Source organism: Trachinotus anak, unplaced genomic scaffold, assembly GCF_046630095.1.
Source record: "Trachinotus anak isolate AG129_WGS33_773 ecotype Australia unplaced genomic scaffold, CSIRO_AGI_Tana_v1 ptg000007l, whole genome shotgun sequence".
Taxonomy (NCBI): domain Eukaryota; kingdom Metazoa; phylum Chordata; class Actinopteri; order Carangiformes; family Carangidae; genus Trachinotus; species Trachinotus anak.
The window spans coordinates 7,929,863-7,943,090 of NW_027273858.1; the positions used below are offsets into that span (position 1 = coordinate 7,929,863).

At 39.5% G+C, this 13,228-nt stretch overlaps 1 protein-coding gene and 1 long non-coding RNA gene across 4 annotated transcripts in view; one reads left to right on the forward strand and one right to left on the reverse strand.

The window, feature by feature from the left end:
- LOC139622712 (glutamate receptor ionotropic, delta-1-like) overlaps positions 1-13,228 on the forward strand; it is a 222,398-nt gene that overhangs the window by 72,394 nt on the left and 136,776 nt on the right. The gene's annotated exons all lie outside the window — the stretch shown is intronic.
- The window catches only part of LOC139622713 (uncharacterized), a 31,883-nt gene that overhangs the window by 15,112 nt on the left and 3,543 nt on the right, over positions 1-13,228 (reverse strand). Inside the window, exons 2-3 of the long non-coding RNA XR_011691365.1 lie at positions 9,675-9,836; positions 9,399-9,468 (exon numbers count right to left, since the gene is read on the reverse strand). This is a non-coding gene — a long non-coding RNA (uncharacterized lncRNA). The remainder of the gene's footprint in view (positions 1-9,398; positions 9,469-9,674; positions 9,837-13,228) is intronic.

The window sequence follows — 13,228 nt, forward strand, 5'->3', positions numbered from 1 at the left end:
CTGAATAGATAATCTGAGCTAAGTGTTATGAAATGAAATGGAGACAAGGAGAATTATTATAATTTAGAATCTTTGGTTTTGGTTTATGCTGAGACTTCGCACTACTGTGCTGGATTATTCTTGATTTTTTTTAGCCAACTATAACCCAACACGATTTCTACATGGCCTATGTCACAGCATGGCAGTCAACCAAACTGGAAGGAATCTGTTCCTTTATTTCCCTTGTTCATTTGCCTGTTCATGCCCTTTTCCCCTCTGTACTGGGCTAATCTGGCCTGACAAAGTGGGTGTAACATTACATAAACCCTAGAGCCATTCTGCTGCTTGTTAATTAACTCTGCTCATCAGCCATTGCTGTTTGAAGAGCTGCATATATAAAACACTGTATGGTAAAGCCATGGAATCTCCTCATTATGAATACAATGAGAGGACTTTACAAGGAACAACATTGGAGCAACACTCATGATTACTTTATCCATATTTGAATATGGAGTCTCGTAGGTTTCTACTATTTACTTGTGTGCTACACTTGCCCATTATTGTGAATGACATAGAGGCGGTAGAGTAAATGCACCATTTTAAATGTAATTTCAGTATTCCAATATGCTCATCTTTGCACTGTGGTGTCTCTCTTTGGCTGTCAGGCTTCAAACAGCTGTGTTTCCTCAGCACAGAGCTCTACCTCCTTCCAGAGGGGTTTGAGTAGGTGGATTATGAGAGCAAGAAAACAAACTTCAAAACAGCCCTCCTGTCACGCCTCTCACACAGACTTTTCCCTCACACTGTACCTCCTGATATTTAGACTCTGTTTACAGTGAAATAAAATAAATAAAATAAAATGTATTCAACCCCATGGTACTGCAGTGAGGAGTTGTTTAAATAGCTGATGAACAAAGCTGTTGTTGTCCACCAACGTCTTCGTTAAATGATCACTGCAGTGTTAAATATTGATAACCTGGAGCAGTATCTAAGAAGCCCATCATAATTAGTGGGATGAATGTGGAGGTGTTAGTTTGCTGTAATGTTTTTCTCTCCGAGGATTTGCATGTGTTTTGTAAGGCCAGCCGCCTCAGTGGTAGCACTCATACCGAGGAAGTCCTGGGTTTCAACCTTAGCCTTGGTCTGTTTTTGTCAGGTTTAATGAGCAGAGCAGCCATTTTGATAATTGACTCATTATTTCAGTAATTTTTCAAACAAAAGTGACAAAAATAATGAGCTGCTTTTCTTGGTCTTATGTTGTTGGATATCATTGGTTTTGACTATATGTTGGACAGAACAAGATATCTTATGGAGTCACCTTGGGCTCTAGGATATTGTGATGAACATTTTCCACTATTTTCTGATTAATTGAGAAAATTGTTATAATAAATTCTGTTTTGTCATCACTGTGATTAACCAGATTTGGGTTCACATCGTTGGCATTAACCATCCTTTTAATGCTTACTCCAAATTCCGTCTTCATTAAGCTATAACTACTTAACTGGAGGCTTTAACCAAAAGTTAAGGATGTGATCGAGGCACTACCTCATAGCTATTATAACTGAATCATTAGCATTTAAACACACTGTCTGTGTGTGTATGCCTGGTGGTGTTTCCCCTTTTTTCCCAAAGCACTTGCTGTGTTTGATGAACTGATTAAAAGTGATGACAAGGGCATCATTAAACAACACATTGCAAAAGCCCCAGCAACTCAGGCACAACCTCCTCACAGCACACAGCAGTGAACGTGTGCTTGTACTGCACGGGCTGAGTCAGCACAGTTACTGCAGTGAGTGTTGGCTGCCGTCCGAGTGCTTCAGCTGAGGTTGCTCCTCAGGTACAAAGTGACGAAAGCTGCCATGACTGTCTCTCCATCTCGCTGGGAACACTCAGTGGGAGTGGGACACAGACAGCCTCAACCTGACCGGCACAGACAGTTACCCCCAGGCTCAATCTCTCTATCAAACATGAGCACATCATAAAGCTCTGCTTTCTGTGGTAAACAGTGGTATGTGATCAAAGGTTTCATGTCCACTTTTCATGCTGTCATGAGAATAATGCCTCATACAGGTTAGGGATAGAATAGAATAGAGGCTGTAAAAAAAAAAAAAAAAAAAAAAAAAAAAAAAAAAATATATATATATATATATATATATATATATATATATATATATATATATATATATATATATATATATATAAAGAAAGAAATAAAACATTCATTTGAAAGATATTTAAAACAGTTGGAGACAGGTGAGAGGTGGGAGTTTCACTTGAAGAAATGGTAAAAGAAGTCACCCACACATTGTCCAGTCAGGTCATTCAGTTAGAAAGGTTTTGTCACAGTGCTGAATTAATAGCAGTGGGCTGGAGGAAACTGTCTGCATAGTGGGTTCCTCAGTTTGAGAGTGTTGTGATCTTGTCTGCAACACAAAACAGGTTTTTGAAAGTTGTATGTCTCTAGTTTCACAGTGGTAGTTTTAAACATTATTGGCATCTCAAACAGCTGTTGGCACACAGCAGGGGTATTACTGGCAACATAAGAGGTGAGGCAGCTTGAAAATAATGAGCTGTGTGAAATTTAAAATGTTGACTATATGTTCTGTCACATTAATTCCCTCCGGGCTCTGCTTTTGCCTGCATGTGTCCAGGGTGTTTGGTTCAATACACTTCTCCCTGTCATGACCAGGTCTCTCTTCTTGAGTAAAGAGGGACCTTGAGATTGTAAATGGAGGTTAAAAATAGCAGTATCTTCTAGGAACCCAAGTGCGTTAAAGAGCATCTCATGCGTCTCACTAAACAGTACTTCAGACAGTAGCATTCACTTTAAAAGTTGACATATGGGAGGGTTGACATTAATGTGCCAGTGTTTGGTGGCCGTAAGAAAACAACTCGTAACTTTGGGTTCTTGGCCTTTTAAAAAGTGCATTTTATAGTGATTGATCATTTAAAAAGAGTGAGTAGTCCTGTAACTGCATTTTGTCAAATGGTTGAAAAGGTTAAGTGCATACCTATTCCGTGCCTTGACCCTTACAATAGAAAATAGTGCACAGTTTGTAGACTACTGTTCGTATGTTCTCATTATCTCATCTTGTTATGCTGTCAGTAGCCATGTTTATTCTATGTTCACATCATAATTTCATCATAAGTTGATTAAGATCGAACAGGGCAGCAACTGTAACAACCATGCTCTAATTATCATAATATGATTAAGCTTCAAAGTTAAGAAGCATTATCTATGTAACATGAAGTAGTTTGATTGCAATCAAGTTTTTGAAAAATGTTTTAATTTTTCCCCTCATAACTTTATTTATTCCAATGTATATCAACTAAAGACCATACTGTACAATTGTCTAAAGATCAAATAATTAACTAACAGATCAGTCACACATACTGGAAAATATGACAGTAACACAGTAAGATTGCAAAAACCTCCAGTATGCCTTAAGATATCACATCCAACATAAACAAAACACATAACAATTTACATAACAGTTTACAGAGCACCAAACTGCCAATCGTTTGTCAGTTTTTGTCAATTGGCACAATGAAATGAACTCTGCTCCAGGCTTTAATTTACCCACAACTACACTTCAGCCAAACAAAGCCACGAGAGGACCCATATTAAACATTCCAACATCAAGCCCACAGGAGAATCTCTTCATATCTGGTCTCCCTGCACCCATCTGACAATCCCAAGGCACTGATCAAAGACTTTATTAAAAGCCCAACTCAAACTCCCACCGCACACTGTCAACCAGATCATTTTCCAGCACAATTCATAGTCTTGGATCATGTGCGAACAAATCACCCCAACCCATCATTGCCAGGGTCAGTCACTTCAAACACAAGGTACTATTCAAAGGGAAAGGAAAGACAATCAAAGGCACAAACTCATGGACTAACCAATGCCCACATGAAATCAATGAATTACTCAAATAAAAATCCAATGCAAATAAAAGACAAGAGTATAAATCTGACAGGGGACAAAATTTACATTGTAGGACAGATCTTCCGTGATTCCAACATCATTCCTCTTTCAAAACCACCCTAATCAGTAGAGACAGCTGTCTGCATCTGCATAATTGTTTCAACCTTTTCAACTTCCCTCTACTAAAAAGAAAAAGAAAAAAAAGCGCACTCTCTGAATACAGTAGTAAATCTGATAAATACCAAATTGCTTTCAACAGAGGAAAGGGTAAAAAAAAACAAAACAAAACATCTTTTCACTTCTAAGACCTCAGCAGAGATGACCTTCAACTCAGAACACAGAAGAAACAGGCAATGAGCTAAATCTTGATGATATAATCACTTTTTATAATATCTAGAAGTTAGGTTTTTTTATTTTTACCATACTGAATCACAGTGAATGTAATTAGGATTTTTGAGTCTGATTAAAAAGGAAAAAAAAAAAAAAGAGAATGCCCACATGACTTATGAACTGGTTTGAGCTCAGTATTATTTGTTGCCACAAGCTGTTAATATACACCTGATGTCTATTCACGTCTCAAACAGCAGATAAAATATGCACATACACACCCACAAACAGTAGTGATGTAAAGAAACATCCTCTCCTTTATTATCTTCCTCATCCACTCCCTGTGGAGAATATTGTTACTTCTTCCCAGACATGATTGTGCTGACTGGAGCCAGTGCACATTGGCATTAGGTGGTGAGATGGATCCCCCCACAATCACAATCCTGCCCAAGACCACCCATTATAGGCTAAATGAGCATAATCTCAGAAACCTGCACTGAACGGGCTCCACCCCAAGGGCTTTTTAACAAGCTGGATTTGTGTGGTTTGACCCCTGCCCAAGAGTGGAGGACCACCCAACAGAGTCCTGTGCTGTGTCCGTCTCTGCTGCTCAGACTGTTCATGTAAACTGCTGCATCAGGCCGATGCCGTTACTGCAGAATCAAACCACTGTACAAATGTATATGTGTAGCCAGTGACTGCAGCTCTGTGCCAGGTGATTGATAAATAGGTCATTTCTATAGGGAAAGACCAAGTGTACAAATAATGACTGACATTGCTCCTGTCACTGTAATTGAGTAAGTCTTGTTCTAATACTTCTCCAAGGTATAATTGTGCTTATTGATGAATCTTTACCAAACGCTCAATTAATACTGGAGGCACCCCATAGGCCTATGTTGTAAGCCTACAATTATTCCTACATAATGGTTTAACTGTTTCGTGGTTGTAAAACAAATTCTAGCAGCAGTAAAATTTCACAATTCCACTACATAAGAAAATTCTGTTAGGTTTCAGTCACATTTAACTCAGTGATTCTGCTCTCACTCAGGGACTGCTCCGATTTGCAGCTCTGATATTATTTAGCACAATGGTGAAGAAAAGAGGGATGTTCTACACTAAAGCTCCTGCTCTCACAACCATATATTGTCAGATCACATCAACAAATGCTTCAGAGTGAATCCTGATATTCATTTCCTCTGAACGACAGGATAAATCCTCAGTTCAAGACTCACCATGTTGCACCACTTGTAGCAGAGTAAAGTTAAGCCACTGTCTGTTGTGCATCCTCACACAAGTGTGAATGCAGTCATGTTCTTCCGGGATGCAATAACAGAGGTGGTCTGAAAGGATCTTTTGCCCCTGTTATTTTGTCTTGTTGCCATTTATACTGTACTTTTTATATAAGTGTGATTATTTCTCAAATTATTATTATTATCATTATTATTATACAATGCAGTGTCCACTTTGCAGGCTGTACAATGTGCATCCCATTTAACTAGAGGTTAGACTCTTTGAGGGATTTATTAGACTCTCCTTTGCACAGCAGCACTAAGGCTGAAAATTACAAGTCATGACACATCCACTATCTATTGATAGTAGACTGCAGTTTAAGGAGGTAAAAGACAAAAGAAAGGTGATTGACAGTCATACACATCAGTATCACGGCTGCTTTTAGGTGTTGCTTCCATTAGCCAGGTCTGACACATACACAGCCATTCCTTGAGACAAGAGCCCCTGTGATCAGTTTATTAGTCCTTCAAGGATTTCCTGCTTGCAATCATCTTAAAACGTATTCAGATGATTACACTTAACAGCCAGATGATTGCATGCAGGAAGGCAGATGCCTATGATTCTGATGGCACTCTTATCTGTTTAGAATACATTTGTCTATTTATATCAATACATTTGATATTTAGTTTGATCTCCACTCTCATTATTGCTGATGATTTTGCTCTTTTTTGCCCACGCAGAAAATCATTGGCTGGATGCCAAGTTTAAAAGTCATTTTGGGGAAATAAGTGTAGAAATAAATAAGGCAAGCTGAAAGAAATTATAGATAATCTGAATTATATTGTGTCCATGTGAATACCAGAAGGTGGCATTTTCCTTTTGACCTTCACTAAGTACGTTTTAAATGAGATGCCCTTTACCTTTGTGGCTAACAAGTCAACTTCAAACACAGAGTAACTGCGTCTGTGTGCACTAAATTTCTCCTTTTTCTACTTTAGTAGAATAGTCTGTTATTGTTTCCAGACCTGTTGAAGGCCTTTGTGCTCAAGCAGTTTCCCAGCTTGGAAGTTGAAATGGCATTTTCCTGCAAGGCTTTTTCTGTTAGCTAGTGGTGTGAAGTGATGCTGTGGGGCATTGTGATTGGATTTGCCTTTCTGAATGTTTGACTTCATACTTTTTTCCCCCCTGAAGGCCAAGTCTGCTAGCCTTTATGGTAAATGAATCTCACTGAGAAGAATAAAAGGAGCATAATTAAACCAGTAAACTGCAGACCAGGATAGGCAGGCAATCATTTACCAAAGCCTGGTTACAGCTTTTATACTTCTACATCTCTCCTCTGTAAATGACCTCCATGAAGTCTTTTATTGTAACCGTACTCCCCAGAAATCTTAGGATTATTCTGGACTCTTTACAATATCAGAGCAGTGGGACACACTAAAGAACATGTAAGAACAATACACACCTGTGACCAGTTATTTAGAAATTTACTCATGTGGCTTGAATTAGTGGATGTCTAGTGGGGATTTTGTGGCTTTATTGCTGCTAGTAAATGTAGAGAAAGGCAACGGAGGAGAAAGTTTTGTCACCAGGTTCCACATTTTCTCTTCTTTGTCTGTTTCACCTTTTATTTTGGAATGGCGACATTCACTCTAGACCAGGGGTTTTCAAAGTGTGGGATAGTGAGCCTCCCCTGAGAGAACTCAAAAGCATGCCGCCCTCCCTTCACCCCCCCTAATTATTATTACTGTTATTACTGTTATTGTTGTTACTTTGTGTGTTCCACACAGGCTTAAAAAAGGTTTTAAACAATAAATGTTATACACATCTTTATTTTTGTAAACATCTTAATCTTAATCATCTTTATCTGTGTATGTGCTTAAATATCTTTTTTTTTTAAACACAGTATAACATCTGTATGTTTTTAACATCTTTTTTAAACACACATTTTAACATCTGTATGTTTTTAACATCTTTTTTTCACATTTTAACAGTTTTTTTTTTGTTTGTTTGTTTTTTGTTTTGTTTTTTTTTACATCTTTTTGAATACATTCATTTTAAGGCCTCTGTGCAATTCCTCAAATCAAATAATAAACAGATCAACATCAGAGATTTTTAGCATCACTGCGCACCATGTACAGCGCTGCTTTTCATATCGCGGTCTCAACATCATGCGTAAATCCTCGTGCTGTGGGGTTTTCCCGCCTTCGCGATGCGTAACGCTACGCGGTATGATGCTTCGGTTGCCTTGGTATTCACGGTGCCAAACGACTCGATGACTTTCTTCTGTGACTGCAATTCATTAAGTTTCCGATCAAAAAACTCCCGCGGCTTGGTCGTTAAACTTTGGTGCTTGGTTTCAATATGACGCCGGAGTTTACATGGTCGCATACTGTCGTTAGCTAGCACCTCTTTGCAGATGACACACTGTGGCAGCGGAGCATCATCAGGACCAATACACGAAAAGCCAAACTTTAAATAATCAGGGTCATACTTCCTCCGTTTTCTGCTCACCCCAGACTCTGTGCCCTCTCTCACTTTCACTTTAGATACTAAAAAACGATCCATTTGCCCCTCGCCAGACGTATACACTCTTCTTCTTTCTTTTCAGGTTTGTTTTTTTTTCTCTTGCCGCGCCTCCCCTGAAGCCCTCTGGCGCCCCCCAGGGGAGGCGCGCCTCACACTTTGAAAACCGCTGCTCTAGACAATATCATAAAGAAGAATTGTTGCTGTAGGTTTAGGTGTCCTTTTTTCCTGTGTTGCAGTGTGTTAGGTTTCTGTTACTTTGATTATGATGAAGGGGGCACCAGAGATGAACAAGCAGCCCACAATTACAAACATCTAATAATAGCTGTCCTTGGGTGATGTTTTGTTCCCCTGTGACTCCATGCTATCCATTTAAATGAGCACATTGCATTGATTGATTCTGACTATGATCACTTGCTTTAACCCAAAAGTACTCTGTCCATACACAGTCTTAATAGTCAGAGTGTCCCAAGTATCCTAGCAGTGTGAACATTTCTACAAAACATGTTTCATAATGTCACACTTCCTGTATTATCCTCATGGAGTACTGTAAATATATCGTATATTTACCCTGTATTTTAGATTTCAACCCAAGCTTGACATTGTGAATGTCATTTCACCCACTTTTTGAAAGTCTTAACAAGTGTCTCTACTCTTGAGGTTTTTGTTCAGTAATGATCACACCGAGAGAGGTTGCAGAGAGTGCTCCAGAGGGTGGAGCAGTCACAGAGCACAAACAGACTGAAATGCTGACAGGCACTCGGAACTACACACAACAAGCTCGATGCAGACGCTTGCACTCGGGCACAAACACAAATGTGCACACGTTATTAGCACGTAATTGCATGCTAATTGTGATTAATCAGGTATGCATTCAGGTGTGTGTGTGATCGTGTGTGTGTGTGTGTGTGTGTGTGTGTTGCTCCATTTCCTCAGGCTAGACAGGCGATAACAAAAGGGTTTTTCTTGGCTCAAAATGAGGTGGAGGTGGTACCGTCATGATCATGTGCACCTGTGCATGTGCACTGTGCCTTCAACTGGCTTAAGCAAACACATGAACATATTTTAGGAGTTCTAGTAAATCCAGAGGACTTTGCAAAAGCAGAATAATATATTGTAATAGACTATATCATAATAAACTAGAACAATTGAGGAGATGTCACCTTGTACAGTTTTCATAATTTCATGACATTTTTAATGAAAGATTCTTCCAAAATTCTGATTATTTTACAGTGAGGAAGGAGAATCAATGCCCTAATGTCCACATCAAAGGATGATGTTTTTGAATTGTAGTTTTTTCACTTTGACATGTTTTTTTTTTGTCATAGTTGTCTTTATCTAATAATACTCTTAAGTTATTCCAGTTTTTTAGAGGATTTGAAATTTAAAATGTAATATAATGTCTTACCTGATGAAGAGTCTGATCCTCTCCATCACCGGCCCCTTCCACTTCTCCTGGTTGTGTACTACTTTCAGACCTGACAAATTTACTGCATTTCATTAGTAATATGAATTATTACTTTTTAACTTCCTGTAAAAATCAGATGATGTCTGCACTGTTTCATCTGTCGCCATAATTTTCCTCCTTGTAAACTTGCCTTAAAGTAATCGCTGATTGTGATGTAATGTTAATTTTGGAAACCTTTATAAGAAACTGGACATGCTTGGATGCAAAAATACTCACCTGTTCGAACAGTCTTATTTGGAGGAAATTCCTGGAGGAAAATTGCAACTTTTTCGTCCTCCTTTTCCTCTTTGGCAGTTTTGGCAGTGCCTTTCCAGGTGCATTGTGCTGAAGACGATACAGAGCCACCACATTGGCGTAATGCTGCAACTGCAGTTACAACTAATGGAAAGTCACAGAGGGCAATGCTTGTTAGAAAATAGTGTTTTCCATGAGGACATCCATCAGAGTTTGTCGAGTGCTGGAGGCAGCACGGAATTTGACCGCCCTGAGACTCACCTTGTGGCCTTGTAACTCTCTATGCAGGAAAACCCTGCAATAGGGAAGGTCACGGTCAATGTATTTAGAAGCATCTGAAGAGAAGGCTAAAAGGGGCTGGATCAGGGGGCCCATGGGGCCTAATTGAACCTTGCAATGACAGGGCCATTGAGGACAGAAAAGAGCAAGGAGCGTTGACTCTAAGGCCACCCATTTTAAAAGAGGCGTGATCAGACTTACTGATAAGAGCAAACAGGATAGTCTGGTCCAAATAGGCAGAGCGTCTTATCAGAGAAAGAGACCAAGGGGAGAAAGAATCCAATTCGGGCCATTTTTTCTCTCCAACAGTGTCTACAATAAATGCACACAACAAAGTATGCACTAAACAAACATACATCACAACCAATAATACAGTAGCTCCAAAGAGAGGTAAAGGTACCTCTTGCTAATGTGCCTTAAGGTACATAAGCAATATTTTTTATGTTTCCACGGATAGTAATGTGAGAAAGCTGTGGACTCCACAAACCCACACAGTCCCACTGTATGCTACCTGCCCAAATGGAGAAACTCACATAACTGAGTGACTGTTGAATATAATCCAGCACTGTTGGTGGACTAAACCTGTCTCTGCCTCCCTACTTCCACTCTGTCTGTAGAGAGACCTGCTGTCATTTTTGATGATTGTTCTGGTTTACTGCTTTTATGATACAGGATTTTGTGCTACTTATTGGTCTTACTACCATTATGGATAAGGCAAAAAAACAGTTGCATGTTCCTTTAATACAGTGTAGATAAGGTATGATGCAAAAACAGAGGCAAGCAAGATGCATCACTTCATGCGTACAATAAAGCAATTTAATTCCACGTCGAATGAGCGAAGCACCTTGTTATTTACTCATATCCTCATGTGTATGTGAAGCAGCAAACAGGGGTCATACCAGCTGAGGCTGCCAGATTTACTGTGATGCGTTCCTCATTCCAGATGTATTCTGTGCCTGAAGGCCTACCTGTCATTTATTAAACAGGTGCACTGGAATGGAAATGCCATTCATCTGCAATCTGTAGAAACTTGCAAATAATCAGTGAAGGCCCCCTTTATAATTCATCTGAGGGATCATTGTGTCAAGAAGGTGCAATACAAATTTGCATTGTGTTTTAATGCACTGCACAGAAATCTGGCCCTAAGCGTGCAAGTATGGCAGTCAAAACCACCTTCCTCAGAGTTCAGTGTGTTGGAGCTGGGTCAAAACATTGACCTCACAGGGTGTTTTTACTAAACTTCCAGCTCCCCATTGGTTTCACCACTCAAGCTCAGGCTGCCAGACCAGGCTACAGTAACTGTTCGCCGTTATCATTCAGAAAACATGTTCAGTATCTGTATTGTGCCAGGTATAAAAAGTACAAAAATGACCTACAATTCAGTTAAAAATGCTTTTAACTAATTCCACATCTGCTACCATCTTTTCTTACTCATCTTAATCCTTGACTGTGTACAAGGCTGGAGAAAACACTACTATTTATTTAATTCTCTCACTCATCTACTGGAAAAGGAGCAAAGGGAGTCTCTGAGAAGACTATTAAACAAATAAACTTCAGAGTATTTGGAGTAATTCTGTAATCATAATTCAGTTATTTGGTTAATGGCACATACAAGGAAAGGTTTGTCACAGATATAGACATGGAGCGAGTTTAAACATTGTATGGAGGTGGACAGGAAAAAATTATTGTTCTCAAGCTCTTACATTTTAAAAACTTGGCCCTTAAACTGCAAATGGTCCTCACTTCCCATCTGCCGGGCTGTGTAAAATCAGTTAAAAAAGCCCCTGTAAATCTTCTGGCTCATCATTCTATAAAGTTAATTTTCTGAGAATAAGCCTTGAGCATTTTAGCTCACTTTTGAGAGCCCAGGATTCCCATTTCTTAAAGGATATATCTACTGTCTGCCCCAGTAGGATTTATTCCGTTTCATCATGGGCAGACACCACTTAGCCAAGGTCTACATTTCTTCACAAAGGAAATATGCAATATTCAACATAGATCTTTTGCATGGTACATACAAAATTATAGTCTTGAAATATTCATCTGGCCTTTCTGCACAGGAAAGTTGTGTGGTAGTAAAACAGAGATGTGCAGAAATTACAGGAAGACTGAAAACAAGAATTACCTCTAAGCCAACATGAATGAAAATCACAGTTATAGCTCTGGAAAGTCCTGCCCCTGAGGTGATTCGTTAAGTGAGAGTTCTGACAAAAGTTGTCTGGCAGTATAAGATTACGCTAAGGTTTTTTTCAGTTCCAACTAGGTGTCCATGCCAATTATAATCAAGGCCTGAGTAGAGCATGTGCCATTATGGCCCACATCAGTCCAGACTCTATGATTAATGACTGTTCGAATATGGACGTGGGAACAATGACATTGATAGATGTCACCTTGCCAATGATGCTTTTAACTCACTCCTAAATGGATTTGGTGCTGTGCATGACTAACTGTGATTCTCTGTTTTCTCTTCCCCCTTTCTCTTTCACAATCTTTCTCTCTTTCTCTCCTCAACCCATCTGTTTTTATTTCACTCTTGCCTCTGAATTGATTCCTCTATACCAGGTAAGACTAGTTTTTGATGCTTTCTACACAAACTCACACACTCAATATGAAACGACAGTGTACGTGCTCCAAAAGAGAAAAGCATCTGTTTGCCAGTGCAAACGCAGAAGAAGACATCACTGCTCATGCTTTTGGACCTTTGCCTCCCGCTGGCCTGAAGAAATCCACACACTCCTCACAACAGCACTGTTGTCTTCCCTGCTAATATGGCTTTGAATGCTGAATGGAACACATTGGCCCACTTTGTCATAATCCCACACTAAGCCGTGACACAGGGGGGCTCAAGGCTTTGCCCATATATGCACATAATTATGGTTTTTGAATGCCTAAAAATCACAGTTGGTTGTTTCTCTGTTCATAATGAGATGCACAGCCCTGGGAGCAAGAGGGGATTGGAAAACAGATGCCTCTGTACCTTAGAGGTTTGAAATACACCAACATGAGTGAATGTCGGCTGGCTGCTTTGAGTTTACCCCCTGTGGTAAAGTAGGCAGCTGCCTATTTGTTTTTAGTTTTGGACTACATGTCATGTGGTTCATTAAGAAACACACAAGTAAGCAAAGAAATGGTCCACAGGATATCTGACTGAATTCCTGGACTACGGACTAATACATAGACTCTTTGCACAAGTTTGTCAAGAAGTTGATGCTTTCTACTTGATCACACAGCAGCAGTTCACTCCAGAGGGGACAGAG